Genomic DNA, 17,760 nt, shown 5'->3' on the forward strand with positions numbered 1-17,760 from the left:
CATTAGCTTGTCCCAAACATTAGCTTCTCAAAGATCAAACTTTGTCGGTTCTATCTTGGAGTTTGATATTTTGAGGTATATAGAATATTGCATGGCCTTAACTAGCACTCTAGTATCTATAAGTGCTCTTTCAATTTTTCCATTGGCAAGGTGAACATTGATGAATATATCCATACCTCCAAGCTAGCTCTGCTCGATTTGGATTGCTTTGATAGGAGGAGATGGTGTTTCTATTTGCCTAATTGCCGTTGGTGCACCCAATTTGTGTCGACAAAGGGAGCCAGCAGCAGGTGCATGGCATTAGGCAGGATGATGATATCAGACTTTGACAGGACTTATATTCATATTGGAGCAGGTACGGTGGGGATATGTATGTCAGATGCCGCAAATTACAGGTTGATGATAGATTTTGGAGCTCTACTAGTTGGGATGCTTACAAATGGCTAAAGCTCGTTGATTGATATCTTTTTCTGTAGTCTTGGCTATGCTATATAGCTCGGGTTTTTTGGCTTGTCATTCAGAGTTCTTGGGAGGCAGCTGTGCCAAGATGAAGGTTAAGCTCAATCTCTTGGGGTATGTTGAATGTTGCATTGAGATCAAAGTGGAAAGCGATCATGGAAATCGTCACCTCACCCGACTGAGATCTTGACATCAGAGGATCGACTTTGGGGGGCGGTTTATATTTACTTGCGGCCATGATGGCCTTGGCACAAGAACCTAAATCTCCGTGCTAAGGTATGCGAAGCTAAGCACGAGTACTCGGTCACGGCTTGCTTTTCTTGTGGGAACATTGTCCAAGTCATAAGTCAAAAAATTATTTCCTTAAAAATATCCATGCTAAAAAACGAGCTGCAGTTGGAATGGAGGTGGCGGTGCCATCTGCATGGAGAGGGGGGCGTGCCAGGAAAGCAAGAAACTCTATTTGTATGGTTGCACGACTGCATGAGAAAGGGAGCATGGCGGCCAAGTGGTGAGGAAGTGGATGGCGGGGCCATATGCAGTAGCCGCTATAGAAGGCCGTGAGCAAGAGAGAGGAAGGGTGGCCAGCCGAGTGGGGGCGGCTCTTGAGAGCGCTGTAGAGGGTGCCACCTAGCTACAGAAGCTGTTGAAGTGACCACCATATTACAAGGCAGGCGACTGGGGACTGCTATTCTTGGTAGCAGAGAGTGGAGCTTTGGAGGGGAGAAGGGGTTGAGAGTCTGAGGAAGAGCACAGGGCGTGCAGAGCCGAGAGCTACCAAGAGGGAGTCTCTAGAGGCTGAAAGAGCAGCCCTATACATAACCTGGGTTGGCGAGCTGGAGCACTTCAGAGCTTGGCAAAGGATCAAGAAAGCCGTCACGGGATATTTTGCATGGAAGAAAGCCATCATGGCTTGAGAAACTTGAGGACTCCAGGTGCAGGGCTGGTAAGAACAAGGTGAGAAGCCAAAGAGAAGCTGCCAGCGGCCTTGCATGAGAAGGAGGCCAAGGTGAAGAGGGGATGCTGAGTGTTTAGAGGCTACAAGCTCCCCTTCGTATCTGCTTTGGAATCGACACAAGTGATGCTACAAGTCACGCATATGTGGAAAATTACATCTACATCGACATAACTTGTATATTCTTGATACTAAAATGAATATTTTCTATCTCTGTCTCACTCTTGTATGCTGTGTATCTGAATGGTTCTTGTGCAGTCTGGTGGGTACTTCCTATCTGAATGTAGTCTATGCTTGTAATCTCAAATTTCCTGAAAGTGTCAAAACTGATGTAGTCTGGGTCGGTTGGGTTGGTCACGGAAAGCAATCAGTTTACAGAGTGGGTGTCTAGGTGTGATTATTAGTGGATAGGGGTGCTGTGAAATCACTGGGCTATATAGAGGCATTCGGATTGTGGTTTAGTTGTTTTTTTATTTCCCCCTTTCCACCACTCTTTCCGTTTTAAATCTGCAACCTGGCGGCCTCCATTGAATGGCTTGAGCTTTTTGCTTCATGAATATTCTCTAACATTTTTGCAATGAGAGAGAGATGGTATTTATTCAAAATTTTCAACCATTGATCCATTTAGGCATCTCATCTTCCTCCTATGTCCCAAGTTGTACGATGCCGCTCGGTGATATGTCATTGATCACAAATGGGCCATTACCACACTTTTTCAACTTCTTGGAGTGTTGCTTCAGGGTATAGACCGATACATAGTCACCCTTTTGAAACTAGACCGATACATAGTCACCCGATACATAGTCACCCTTTTGAAACTCCTTGTTGATCACATGTTCGTCATGAAATTCTTTCATTTTTTGTTTCTATGCATAGATGGATGCAACAACATTTCATCTAACCTAATGAGTTGTTTCTATATACCAAAAAATTCATGTCTAGTTCATCTTAAGTCATTTGAAACTCGAAGTGCAAGAATCAAGAATTCTACAAGTAGGATGGAATTTATCCCAAACACCAAATTGAAAGGTGTCATATTCAGTGGCATTTTCTATCGTACCCTATATGTCCATAGAGCTGAGTGTAATTTTTTATCCCAATTGGCTCTTCATTTGTTTACAATTTTGGTGAGCATGGTGCATAGGATTTTGTTTGTGCTCTCGGCTTGCCCATTTTCTTGAGGGTGATATGGAGCTAATTTTGAATGAAGCACCATAAATTCTTGCAACAGATAGTCAACCATATTGATGATAAAGTGAGTCCCCCGATCACTCACTATCTCAATTGAATGCCCATATTGAGGAAAGATGTTCTCATACAAGAACTGCGCCAGTTTATTTGGTTAAATAATTTGTGGCCACTATGATATATTGAGCATGTGTTTGATATGTTGGTGGTAAGATAGGTCCAATAAATTCTATCCCCCATTTGGCAAAAGCCCTTGCACCCATCATCGGTCTTAACGGAATTTCATCGTGTTGCATAGGTACTTTTCTTCGTTGGCAATTGTCACATTCATTTTATGTATCTCTTTCCATCCATGTATAGAATAGGCCACCAGATTTTGGCAAAACATATCACTTTTGCAGTTTTGTCGAAAGAAAAGTGGCCCCCTACTGGTCCGACATGTGCTTGCTCACGGATTGGTAAGTTCTCCTTTTGCACTTGAAAATTTTTAAAATTGTTGTCGATTCCTCTTTGATAAAGGTTATTTTCAATGATTATGTAGTTTTTTGCTTCTCTCTAGACTGCACATAGTCTAGATCTGCTCATGTTTGCTAGAAAGACTCCCTATTCATTGTAGTCCACTATGTATCTTCCCACTTCGGTACTTCTGTAATTGTGAATAGTATAGCATCTTTGATTTTCTTTTCAGTATCACATGAACTAGCATAGTCGGACACTTCAATGCAAATAAGGCCAAATACACCCCAAGTCTCATCAGTTTGTAATACATTTGCGTTTTTGCATTGTGAAACCCCATTGCTTGTATGTGATCTTGTCTCAAGTACAAATCCTTCTCAGATGGCTCTATACATAGTGTAAGTATTTTATCCTTTCTTTGTTTGTATAACTGTCCGTCTATTAACACAAGAGAGCGTTTTTCCTCAATGATTGATGGATGCCTTTCAATCTATAGAGAACCAATGGTGAGAAATGGTATCACATGTTTACTCCATCTAGGCCCCCATCTCTAGTCATTGTCAACTCCTAGAAGTGCTTCCCCATGGATCAATCATGAAAAATTCTATGGCATCTTATGAATAGTCCCTTTCTTGACTACTACTGTGAAATCAGATTCAAGCAATATAATGAACCATCAAACTAAATGGCTAGTATTGCATGATTTGTTTGCTAAGAAAAATAGTGCCGGATGATCCACAAAAAGTACAAACCTATTTGTAAGAAGATAATTTCTAAACTTCTTGACATCATAGATCATTCCTAATTACTCTCTTTCTGTGGTCATGTAATTTTGTTATGCACTATTGAGTTTTCTATTGGAGTAATAGATTGGAAATCCATATTGTTCTCTCTAGGTTGTGCTAAGATGCATCCAATCACATAGGCTGACATATCTATGTTGACATGAAAGATCTTGTTCTAATCATGAGATTTCAAAAGTGGGGCAAAAATCAACCTCTACTTCAATTATTGAAACACTTTTTCATATTCTTCATTCCACTCAAATTTTGTGTTGAGAGCATAGAGAGGTTTTTCAACACCTGTATACACATAGATATACCTTTGAAAATAGCCACAATGGCCAATAAAGGCTTGTATCTCTCTAAGTTTGGCGGGTCTTAGAAGAGAAACAAGGACTTGTATCTTCTCAAGACCTGTGGACGTGCCATTTTTAGACACAATGTGTCCTAAAATATTACCCTATCTTACCATAAAGACACATTTTTAGGGTTTAAGAAAATGCAATAAGTTTTGCACTTATGAACGATCTTCTTCAAGTTCTCAATATGTTCATCTCTTCATAGAGAATGCACACACAAGTCATCCATGTAGATTTCTAAGAATTGTCTTAGATATTCCTTGAATGCGTGAATCATTAGTCTTTGAAATGTGGTAAGTGCATTGGTCAAGCCAAATTGCATCACCCTACAAGAAAATATGCCCCATTCTATTGTAAATTCGATTTTGTGCTGCTTCTCCAGCTTTATTTGTGAGCTATTTGGAGCCAAAAAATCCATCAAGGAAACTATAGGCTTCCTTGATCGTAAATCCATCAATCATATGATCTATGATGGGTAAGGGATAGTTTTCTCTTATTGTGGCAAGGTTTACTTGCTAGAAATTCACACACACTCGTAATTTATCGTTCCTTTTGGGAACTACCACAATAGGTGACACCCACTTTGTGTGCTCGATCTCGTAAATAAACTCCACCTCTTTAAGCTTTTCTATCTCTTCTTTGATTTTCTTTTCAAATGTTTAATTGTAAGTATAGAGACATTGTCTATGCATCACTCTTAAGGGGTACCATATATTAACATATTCTTGGGTCTACTACCTTAAGATCTTTCTTTGACCAAGAAAACACATCTTTATATTGTTTGAGAGTATCTATCAAAAGATGCTCTTCTTTCTCCATGAGGTTCGTGACTATGTATGGCGGTCTGTTCTTTCCTTGGTTCAACTAATTCAATTCTATTTGCATTTTTAGGTCCATCATATGATGTACCACGTTCATTGGTTACTGGACCACTATACATTGATCTTGGATGGTGTATTTTTTAGAGTGAGAGGGTGTACCAAATTCCTCCGTGTTGGACTCCTCTTCACTTTCCATCTCAGTTTTCCAAACCTCTTGTAGTGTCCTTTTTAGTTTTTTGTATTCTCTTTTTCATTTTGTTTTGGACAATTTTTGTTGATATTTCGGCTGTGTCCTTGGCTTTCTTTTTGCTTTGCTTCTTTGGATTTTCTCAAAAAGTCATTAATTTCAATGGTTTTCTCAAAAAGTCATTAATTTCAATGGTTTTCTAGTGACTTTGTCTTGCACAGAGTCATCTGCTCCCACGAGCATGATGTATTCTGTTCTGGTCATTAATTGAAGCATTGGTTTCTCAAATTGGTTTTGTTATTTTCTCGCTTGTCTCATCTGATATATCTTTTGTCTCCTCAATTTTTATTAGAAAACTCATAGAAGATTGCCCCATCTTGTTTTTGTGTGTTTTTATTTTTTGAGCCACTTAAGAGATCCTCTTCAGCCTCGTTCCCTAAGTCGTCAACTACGTGAAACATGACACTCTTCTTTGTCATTGTCACTCAGATCTCGAACAGATACCTCATCAACTATTTTTTTGCAATTGATTGTGTTGTTAGTTTCCATCGTTTAGGTCTCCTCTTCTCGTTCCAAGATAGCGTTTACCATCTGGAAAGTCATAATGTCATAACCCTCTTTGTCGCAAAGTATTATGGGGTTTACATCATTTATGAAAACGTCTAGAGTTCTCGGTATCTATTCCCAACCAAAGGGTTCAAATAACTCCTCTAGAAATGGATCTTTTATATAGTACTTACCCTCTACCTCGGGGGGGGTCACTTAGAAGAAATCAACTATATCAGGAGGGTATTAAAAAAACCCTATACTTGCATGCCCTAAAGTAACAAAGCTACCCCTTTTTCTTAAGAGTATTACGAATTCCTTCTCAAAATAAAATAATAACCCCCTCTTGTTAATGTAATTTTGTTCTCTTTTCTAATAAAAAAACCCTTTTGTTGAACTCAAGTGCTATATTTACATCTCTATGGGTGACCCCCCAAAGTCTTCTATCGAGCACTCTAAGATACAATTTTCCTTTTTCAAGCTTCCATACTCCGATGTTGCGCACATCCAAAACATGCATGCCCTTCATCAACCAAGTAGTCAATTGTGTTCCTGAACCCGTATTTACATTAAAGTCATCCACCACGATTTGATTTGAGTCTCTATAACTGTGGTCCTTTGTGGTGACCCTTGTTATTACACCCTTGTGTCCCAAGTAAAGGTGGTCGTAGCCCCAATCTTGAACCATTTTGAGTTGATGCAAGAATGGTCGTCCCAAAATAAACTCAACGTTGTTGCTTTTTCTCAAAAATCTACTACAGAAAAAGTATGTGCTTACTTGATTCCACAAAAGGATACAATAATTTGTTCAAGCATTCCGAAAGGCCTCTTTAGGAATCCCTAAGCTAGTTGCAACTTCATACGCATTTTTCTAAGACCTGGACTTCCCTATTTCTCCCAAATTTTCTTTGTAGCAATGGCCACCCCATCCCCGCTGTCTAGTATTGCTATCATCTTAACTCTCTTGTACTTAGGTGGTATGATGATGTTTCCCTCTTCTCCTTTGTAGTACTCACCTACCTTATTCAATGGTACATGCTTTGCTTTTGGTATCTTTGGTTGATTTGTTTCCATGATTTCATATATAAGTTTATCATATGGTGGGATTTCCAACCCTATTTTTTCCAATTTTTTGCTCATTTGACCCCATAAATGTGGTTTGATCTTCATAAGTTTTGTGAAAGTAATGGTGCATATTATAAGGAACAATATCAGATTGTGTAGGCTTTTTGGGTTCGTTGGAAAGGGGAACACACCCACAAAACACAAACAATTGCCTCTCTGTAGCCCAGGATACTCATTGTACCCCAATCCACTAGAGTTCACCTTCAAAAATCAACACCTGTACATATGAATCACCGTCTGCATGCATACCGACACACACATGCTTTGCACAATCGACTGATAGCACACTACACCAATTTTTCCCCTTTACAACCTTCACATAGCACACACCACTCTCTCTTTCTCTCTCATGCACGCAGAGGCTTGGGGAGGCACACACATCTCACACACTGGCACCAAATACTTTGAGTAGAGAAAAGATGAGAAGGGGGGAAAGGGGGAGTAAATGATAGAGAATTCCGATATGGTTTGCTTCAATTTGAATAAAATCACCATCTATAAACACCATGAATCCTACTACTATCTATTTTGTCTGCATGAGCATGACTAGCACAAAAGAAACATTTTGAAAACCTTCTTTCTCAAAAAGAACTTCTTGTTGAGCCCTCTTTGGCTATCCAAGAACCTCTCTTGTCGATGCTCTCATTTTCCCCAAGCTTCGTCTCCAAAACCTCCTCCAAGAGATCTCCATTGGGCTTCCTGCCAACCCTCCCGAGAATTTCCCCCAAATTGCCCAAAATGCTGGCCCAATAGGGCATGTAAAGTCCTCCCTATTTTGGTCGACAGCATTCTATTTTCAGCTTGAACTGTGCATGTGACCCAATGCTTGCTATTTCTTGCAGCCTTGCTCTCAAAGTCATCTAGGAGGGTCCCCCTCTAGTTGTCACGCCGCTGTGATAAGGGGTGGAACCCCCCTCTTTGTCAACTAAAAGGTTGGTCTTTGAGGCCATGTGATAATGATAGCCAGGCTTCCATGTCATCATTGGAATGCGCCATCAATGACCGATGCAGACCACCAAAGTAGCACCAGCAATTTTGCATGTGAACACCGCCATAGCCAAGCTCCTGAGAGCTCCACTCTATCTACCTCATGTGATATCCAAAGGGACATTCACGCCTGAGTATATACCCCCACTCTCAAGCCAACAAGCTGCACATGTGGGTTCTTTGTACTACCATGTGGTAGCTATAGAGGGGTTCCTTGGAGTGACCCAAACAATTCAAAAACTTTATGAAATTCTCAAACTTACCTTTTTCTCCTCTTCACCACTTCAAAGCCCCACTATTTCCTGCTTAGGAGTCCAATCTCCACTCCGTAAAGCCCAAGTAAAAGATCTTCTTGTTGAGCTTGAGTTGTACCATCCCTTTCACATTTAGTCTTTGACGGGCCCCTCCACATACAAATCATCATTTGCTTGCATACCAATACATGCTCACTTTGCACAATCAATTGACAACACACCACACCAATTCCACCCAGTTACAACCTTCACACAGCACACACCACTCTCTCTTTCTCTCACAGACACATAGAGGCCTGGAGAGGGACACACATCTCACACATCGACATCAGATACTTTGAGCAAAGAAAAGACAAGAAAGGGGGAAACGGGGAATAAATGGCACAAAATTCCGATATGGATTGCTTCAATTTCAACAAAATCACCATCTACAAACACCATGAAACCTGCTACCATCGGCTCCATTGGCACGAGCATGACGAGCAAAAAAGAAACAGTTTGGCAAACTTCTTCCTCGTGGAGGATTGCTTGATGAGCCCTATTCTGCTGTCCAAGAACCTCTCTTGTTGGTGCTCTCATTGGCCCCCGGATTTGTCTCCAAAACCTTCTCTGAGAGCTCTTCGTTTTGGGACTCCTGCTAGCTCTCCCCTCAAGCTCTCCTGAGAATTGCCCCATAGGGCGTGTGAAGTCCTCCTTAGCCTTCTATTTTTAGCTGGAACTCCACATGTGTGACCAAATTTTTGCTATTTTTGGTAGCCTTGCTCCCCAAGTCATGTGGAAGGGCCCCCCTCTATTTGTCATGCCGCCGTGATAAGGGGTGGAACCCTCCTCTTCCTCAACTAAAAGGATGTCCTTTGAGGCCACGTGATAATGGTAGCCCTTGCACATCATTGCTGGAATGTGCCACTAATGGACGATAACGACCGCCAAGATCCGTGCGTGGATGCCTAAAGGAGTGACAACAACGTCACCTGCGGACACCACCATAGCTAGACTCATGAGAGATCCACTCTCTCTACCTTATGTGATACCCAAACGTCCATTTTCCCCAGAGTATATACCCCACTCCCATGCCAACAAGCTACACATGTGGGCTCTTTGTACTGCCACATGGAAGCTGCAGAAGGGTTTTCCCTTCGAGTGACCCAAACACTTCAAAAACTTTATGAAGCTTTCAAAATTATCTTCTCTTCCCTTCACCACTTCAAAGCCCACTGTTTCCTAAAGAGTTCAATCTCCACTCTCTAAATCCCAAGTAAAAGATCTCCTTGACTTCCTTGAGTTGTACCATCCCTTCAACATTTATCTTTCCCTCCAACCATCATCGCCAAAAATGGGAAAAGTCACCTGATGCCGCTTTGACGGCAAACAACTAGCCACCAACTTCAATTACTTGTATCTTGCCGATCCCATGACATGACATCAATTCATATGGCCTTCATATGGCACATAATTCACATACAAACCATGGAAAATATCCAAAAGCCTCAGATGACACAATGACTAAGGTGACCAATCTGGAGGAGAACTAGCCCCCGCTGATGAAACTTCAATTGGAAATATCTTGGCAATTGGGACTTTAATTGATGATCTTAAAAGACCGATATGCTCCACATGATGAGCTCTACAAATTTACCTAATGAGAATAGCTCTAACCACTTGGAACCACTTGCCTTGTACATCTTGGATCTGTAACACCTCTAACTTTAAACTGACATATCTCTCACTACGTAGCTCTGTTTGATGAGCCATCTAGATTAGCTTGTAGACCATACTAAGGGCCACCTATGGCACTGCAATTTTTTCACTTTACACCCTTTAATCATGCATCTTTGGCAAGCACTGTAATAGAGAATTCTAGCCTTGAAAAACACATATAGCATACATAATTGTTTCTCCTTGCTTGCTTTTGATCTTCACAGTTGTCCAATCACTTTGGCTTGCCCTTGAGATTTTGTATAATTGTGCTTTTCACTCTTTGTAGCACCGACTAGCTTTGGTTGCATGATCATCATTTGTGGAATTGGATTCCATAGATGAGATGGCACAACCCTCTCCTTGGATTTTGTCTCATGTTCCCCTACAAAGGAAGATAAATTCATTAAGGTCTTTGGTTTACTCTCTAAAAAAACTTTTGTCCCTGCATCTACATAGAATGACTCTAGATCCCCATGATAAATCCCATGGTCCATGTTGATCTCTGGGATTGGTGTTGACTGTAGTATGGCACTACCATATTTTCTATTTCTCATTGTCTCCCATATGGATTCTGGCCACAACTTGTCCACTTCAAGAATTGGTAGCATCTCATGAGATTTGGACTCATCTATTGTGTTTGCAACCACCCACATGTACAATGGTCTTTCATTTTTTGATCTGGTTGGTTAATCTGTGTTGTATCTATGAGAGTATTAGCATCATCTAAGAACTATGTGATGTTGTCTTCAATGATTTCATCATACCCTATGATGATGAAATAAGTTGTACCGTCCACCTATCATGTCACTCTATCATGATGCAATCAATCCACTCACCATGTATGTAGAAACCACAAAAGCACGAACGACATCTAGTAAAGATGTTGGGATCCCTAGCTCTTGTCATAAAATCTAATATCTAACCAACCCAAATCATTTTCTCATATTAAACTGATCATTTAATGTGGGAAAATAAATGGGAACAAGGGTTAGAATATAGACATGTGCTTATGGATCTGTCTCAACAAGGGGTCAAAGTTAAAGGGGTCCAAATGAGAGATGGTATGTTTAAGAGAAATGCTACCTAATGGAGCTTAAATACCTTTGGGTTAGCTTCATTAAAGACCTCCAAAAGTTATTGTTAAAGTGTCCTTTGACCTTAGACAAACTAGGACTGACCTTTAAGTGGTAATCCTACCTAAGCACGAGGTGCTTGTCAGCTTGCTAGCTAAGGTGCTTAAGGTGTTTGTGGGAAACTTTCCCAAACATGAGGGGCTTCTCATGCTTAAATAACTAAGGTTATTGAAGTGTTCAATTCAAATATAATCTCTCAAGAGGCAGGGTCCTCCTCATGTGGCCCTCATGATGTGCATGAATCCTATTGGATAGGCTTTAAAGGGGTCCAATGAGAATTTAGATGCATAAAAATAAATAATTAAGTTCTTTCTCTCAAAGAGAAAAGAAAACGCACATCCAATTGATATAATTAAATAATATGAGAGAGAGAGAGAGAGAGAGAGAGAGAGAGAGAGAGAGAGAGAGAGAGAGACAGAGGTGTACCAATCATGAGAGGGGGTATACTCTCCCATACAAACACACACACACACACACACTATCTCTCATTGTGTGGTGAAAAGTGCAAGAGCTCCCTCTCCTTCTTCTTGAAACTTATGGAGAAGTTGAGAGGCTACACCAACACTCTTAGCTATGGAATGCAAATCCAACCAAAAGCCATGCTTCAATGCTTAAGCTTTCCATCTTCTTCATGTTCATTACTATGCTATTATGCTATGCTCAGAAATAAGAGTGTTGATAAGTGAGAAACTATTTCTTTCTCCTATGAATGATTCTTCTTCCTCTTCCTTGCCCTCATTCCCCGCCACTAGCTCTCTCCATCTTGAAAGGTGTTTGAGGCCTTGGGACTAAAGCTTGGGATGGTTAATGCTTTTTGAAAATTTTATGTTATTCTTGTGATGCATGAAGCTTTTCATCTTCATTGCATCACTTAGGTCACAAAGATTGTATTGTACCAAGTCTCTCTTGATGGAAGAATCTATAATACAAATGCCTTTTGGAGGGGGGACCAGCTCCAAGTAAATCCGGTCCTCAACTATTGTCATGCTTTTTAATACTCTCTCTCTCCCTTGAAAAAGTATTGTTCATTGAAAGTTAATTATGTTCTATGTTTATGTTGCTACCATTAATTAAGTTCACCCTCTATGTTCTCAAAGTAATCTCACAAAAATGCTCACTCTGATTCTCTGAACTCTGCTATTCTCAAAGTTCATAGGACATTTTCATTACATTGGTATCAGAGCATTTCATTTCTCCTTTCTTTATTAAGAAGAGAGGTCCTTAAGTAGCCTATTAATGGTTAATTTTATTAATTATATTAGGGTAAGTGGGATTGGGATCTATTATCAGTCTTGCTGAGCCCAGTATGTAGGATATGGTGCACACCTTGGGAGATTTGGTTTTAATAATGGGATCTTTTTAGACTTGCCTACGACTTTACCATTATTGAGCCATAAGAAGTCCAAAAGGAGCTATCCCTTGTCCATACTGCTATGTTATACCCACTTCACTACTCTCTATAATTAACCAATTTAGCCATGGGTGTAGATACTTAAGTGCTGATTTTCAAAGGCTAAGAGGAGTAGCAACTAAGTTTTTCAATTTCCAAAGAATAAACTAAGTAAACACATAAGTATAATTAGCATGGCTGACAATAACCAAGAGAGTAGAATGAACATTGATAACTTTGATTTTGTACATGAAGGTGAAAATGATGATGCCCCCATGTTTATCAATTATCTCATTACTAGGTTGTAGCAGGCTATGGGCAACACTGCTTTGCAAGCTGAAGTTACCCAACAGCTTCGTGCTTATGGGATTTCCCTTCCTCTTCAAGAGGAGAGAGCGTTTAGGAGGTCTCTTGATGAGACTCCTAAAAGAAGACTCTCTCCCATACACGAGGAGTAATCCAAAGAACAAGAAAGTAATGAATCTCTAAGCTCCTTTGAAGATGTGGATCCACGAAGACAGTGGTCTAGATGATTGCCACCTCCTTCCAAGAGGAAACGTTCAACACACAGTCCTTCTCTTTGTCACTGCAAAAGGGAAGAGAAGAAACCAAGGAAGAAACGGTTAAGAAAGAGGTCACCCTCTTCTCCTTCTTCTTCACCTTCCTCCTCTTCCAATGAAATCTATGGCTATTCTCCTTGAGGATACAAGAGAGGAGGACATCGCAAATCATACCCTGCATGGCGAAGGTCACAAAAGCTCAAGAACTTCAAAGAGGAAGGAAAGAGTATCTCTTTTCTCATCTATGATGGCACCTTTGGTGCCATCAACAAAGTATTGGCCTTCATCCATCAATTTGATGCGGCATTTGTAGACGAGGGCTTCACAGAGTCTTGCTACGCCATGTAGCTATGCACTTTTAGAAATCGGCTCGTCAATGGTGGGCTAGCCTTTGTGGCAATGGTAAAGCCCCAGAGACATGGAAAACTCTATGAGTTTCCATCATGAAGAAGCAATTCCTTGCAAGCGATGTAAAGGACAAAGTACTTACCAAGTGGCGCAGTTTGAAGCCTCTCTCACATGAGCCTATTCACAAATATGTGGACAAGTTTTGGGATTTACATCTCAAGGCTATTGTATTACAAAAGATATACTTTTTCAAGTAAAAGAAACAATTTTGTGTGGGATTACCTAAAGAAATGACTGCGTATGTCAACTCCCAACGGCTTGGTTCTATCACAAAAGTAATCCACCACACCATGGTTTCTTCCCACATCAATTTCCAACAAGCGGCTAGACGGAATGTCAAGCCCATGGAAAACAAAGACAAAAGTGATGCAAAGGGGAAAACCAATGTCCAAAATTCTTCCCAAGGAAATTCCAATAACAGCAACAACAACGATCGTCCAAGGAGAAGGGAGTTTACAAAGGTAAAAACAAAATCTCTCCCAAAGAGTTGGAATCTTTTTGCAAGGACCATAAGTGTTTTAAGTGTGGGAGCAAGGGCGTGGCTATCGTTCTTGACCCAAGAGAAATTCTTGTAGTGGGACTCCTAGAGCTTCCAGCATTGAAGCTCCAAAAGAAGATTCTCATTGCAAAGAATCACCTCTCTCCTATGCTTGGGGAGAGGTAAGGGAAGATGATGCCTTCATCTTGTTTGACCCTAGCTCTACTCACAACTTCATATCAATGGAGTTGGCCACCAAGTTGGGCATTCAAGCTTTTGAGATGGGAGATACTGTAACTGCTGACAAAACTTTCAAGGGATAGCAAGCCTTTGTTACTCACTTGATTGGGAAATTGAGGCTTCATGTCCAAAGCTATGATGACAAAGAAGACTTTTTTATCTTTCCTCCCAAACATGAGGATGCTATCCTAGGGGCACCATTGTTCAACCGCATGGTTGCCAACATGAAGTTCCCTGAAAGGAGAATCTACTTCACCTACAGGGGAATGAGCATGTATACATATGCTAATGAGTTTGGTCATACTATATCACTTGTAAATTCACTGGCTTTTGATAAGTCAATGAAAAGCTTGGTTTGCGTGTACATGATTTTTGTCAAAGAATCCACTAATGATGCTAATGATTTATCAAATGAAAATGGTAGGAATCAAAAAGAGTTAAACTTGTCTCCTTTTCTAAATGGATTCTAAGATGTCTTTATCAATGATATACCTTTGGACTTACCTCCAAAATGAGGGGATGATGACCATCGAATTGATCTCCTACTAGGAAGCTCACCGCCTAACAAGCCTCGTTATCGAGTTTCCGAAGCTCAACAAGAGAAGATCATGAGGCAAGTACAAGAATTGGTAGACAAAGGGACGGTGAAGCCTAGCTCCTCTCCCTTTCATTCTCCAGTCCTTTTAGTGCAAAAGAAAGATGGTACATACTGTATGTGTGTCCTATCGAGCACTAAACCATATCACTATCAAAAATAGATTTCCCGTTGCTTGCGTAGAAGATCTATTTGATAATCTACAAGTATCTACCTACTTCAGTAAGATTGACCTTAAAAGTGGCTATTGTCAAATAAGGATACTGGATGAAGATATCCTAAAGACCATATATGTTTCATACAACATTTGGTCTTTATGAATAACTAATGCCTTTTGGCTTGACTAATGCACCAACCACATTCAATCATTTGATGGAAAAATTATTTAGGCCCTACTGCAAGTTCATTGGAGTGTTCTTTGATGATATTATCATCTACTCCAAGTCCTTGGAGGAACACAAGAAACATCTCCAAGTGATTTTTTAAGCATTTAGGGAGAATAAGTTTCTTCTCAACCAAAAGAAAAGCAATTTTTAATACTTAGGTCATATTATCTCTCAAGATGGTAGCCGTATGGATCCATCAGAGTTAGAGGTAATAAAAGCATGGCCTAATCCAAGGAATCTACCTAAGCTAAGAAGCTTTATTGGTAGGTGTGCATACTATAGACGGGGGCTTTCCAATCAACGAGCAAACAAAAATTGAGAAAAACCTATTTTTGAGAAAATATGAGCAACACTCTTGACAAATTGATGTGAGTGCAAGATATATTGAAGAAAATACTCACATGTTTTAAAATTTGGCAAGGTTTTCAACACAAATGGTCATACATCAAAATTACCACAAAGCAGCGATCCAAACAAAATCCCAAGTCACAAAATTACATGTAATGCGGTTAATTCCTACTCTCTGCGTGCTGCGTCGCCTCATGTTGTCCCTCACCTCGCATCTACGTAGATTCTCTGTCCATTTTTTGATTTTTTCTAGCTGGGTATTCAATGCTACTACTGGCAGGATGCTAATTTAATTCAAACAAATCTTCACGAATACCTTCACCTAGGCTTCATGATTCTTATCTTTCATAGTAAAACTATGATTTAGCAAGGAATCAAATGGCAGACGTCCCGTGTGACAACGACAAACCTGCTTTCCTAACCAACCCATCCACGTACGTACTCGGTGTACCTTGCCAGGTTTGCCTGTAGTAGTTAAAACCATTTCTATGTGTCATCGATAGGACCTTTTGCATCACGTTGGAAAAAGCCCAATGCGTTGCATAACGTTGATGGACGCATCCTGCAGCTCCCCCCCCTTCCCCCTTTCCTTCCCTGCTTCAATGCCGATGCAACATCTTTTTTTATTTTGCTCTTTATTTCTTTTCTACTGGTATACCTAGATACATATTGGGTTGGAGGATAAAGAGAGAGAGAGAGAGAGAGAGAGAGAGAGAGAGAGAGAATGTGGTCTGCATGATGCAGCACGCATGTGTGTTTGTGTGCGCTCTCTCAACTATGCTCAACCTCTCTCAGCACTACGGAGCTCCACCATGCCTTTGCATCATCGACCTCCTGCAAGGCACGCTCTCCTGGAAAATATTGATGTTAGTCAGTAAAGTTCCTTTCCAGCCTAGTGTCACCGCCTATAGGTTTTGTTATCCCGCAGCTGCTATGTGCTGGCTCTACCTTGTGCAAGCTATCAAAACCAGTCCGCACCGGCGCGGACTGGTTCCAGCGGCATTTGCAAGCAAGACTAAAGCCCTTAATTAACAGCATTCAGAAGCTATACTAATGTGCTTTAACATAACATGGTATACTACCATCAACTCTCCCAAAAAAAAACCCACATAACAGGGTAGGCGGGTAGAGATTCTCCCTACCCCGCCTACCCTCCACGCCTCTGTTGACTACGATGCCACTCTCCCTTTTGCCACCCGCCTCCTTCTGTCGTCCTTTGGGCCTAATGGCCCCAGCCCCCTTCTTCCTCCCGCCCCCCTATACCTTGTGCCGCCGCTTGGGCCCTGCCTATTTGTGCCTCCACTAGCACCTCCCCTGCAGCGCCTCCGCAACCACCTCTCCTGCAGTGCCTCCACCAACGCAACACAGCATAGTCAGAGAGAGAGAGAGAGAGGGAGCGAGAAGTTATGGCCGCATGCGGTAGAGAGAGAGAGAGAGAGTGAGAGAGAAAGGGGAGCACATACAGTGGAGTCGAAGGGCGGTTGTGCCTCATTCGGCATGTGAGACACACAACACATTATTTTTTTGTGCACACCTTTAAAAAATTAAAGTTGTACCTTTCCACTCAAACAAAAAAAAGGCATTTGGCCTTCATTCCGTCTTTTTCTGAATTTTCCACAACCGTGGGTGCGTACTAATGAGGTTTAAAACAATCATTAACGAAGAATATTTCTCCCCCTTCACACGGCATTTGACTATGCCTCCCCTCTGCCCTCCCTCCTCTCCCACATCTGCATCCGCCTTCTTTGTCCCAATGTATCGGCAGCATGCCCTTCCGCTCTAAACATCACGAAGCAACACCTCTACGAGAGAAAAGAGAGAGAGAGAGAGAGAGAGAGAGAGAGAGAGAGAGAGAGAGGCGAATCCTGATTCCTTCAATAGGGTTGTCTTCTTGATCTCTCTTGTTTGATGAGCCCTGCAGTTCACTGGTTTTAGAAACTTGCAAAGAGAGGCGGCTGGTGCTAGTCATGGCTAACTCATGCAGCCGTTGTGTGCAAGGTACTCAATGGCATGGCTGAAGGTGAAAGATCAAGCAGACTAAAGTGAGCAAGAAAGAACCACTGATTCCATGAAGACTGCTCTCTTTGTGTTCAGAAAGAAAAGAGTGAGAGAGAGAATCTACATAGATTCTCTTGTCATTTTATTTTCAAATTGGGTATCACCTACTGAGGTTTTTGCATTTTTAAAAAATCAAATCATTGCATTTGAAGCTACTCCAAACTAGTTCGCATCGACATGGACTAATTCCAACAAGTGATGATGAGTGCCATTCCAGAGGCCTGTTAAGGTCGTCACTCCATTTTGGGATATTGCTAATGATAAAAATTCTAAGTGTATTATAGTGGCTCTGATTAAACGCCTAGATGGCACCTTAGACAGCCACCTTAGATGACAGTGGGGTGAAG

This window comes from Adiantum capillus-veneris, chromosome 13 (genome assembly GCF_014529385.1).
Source record: "Adiantum capillus-veneris isolate H3 chromosome 13, ASM1452938v2, whole genome shotgun sequence".
NCBI classification, from domain to species: Eukaryota; Viridiplantae; Streptophyta; class Polypodiopsida; order Polypodiales; family Pteridaceae; genus Adiantum; species Adiantum capillus-veneris.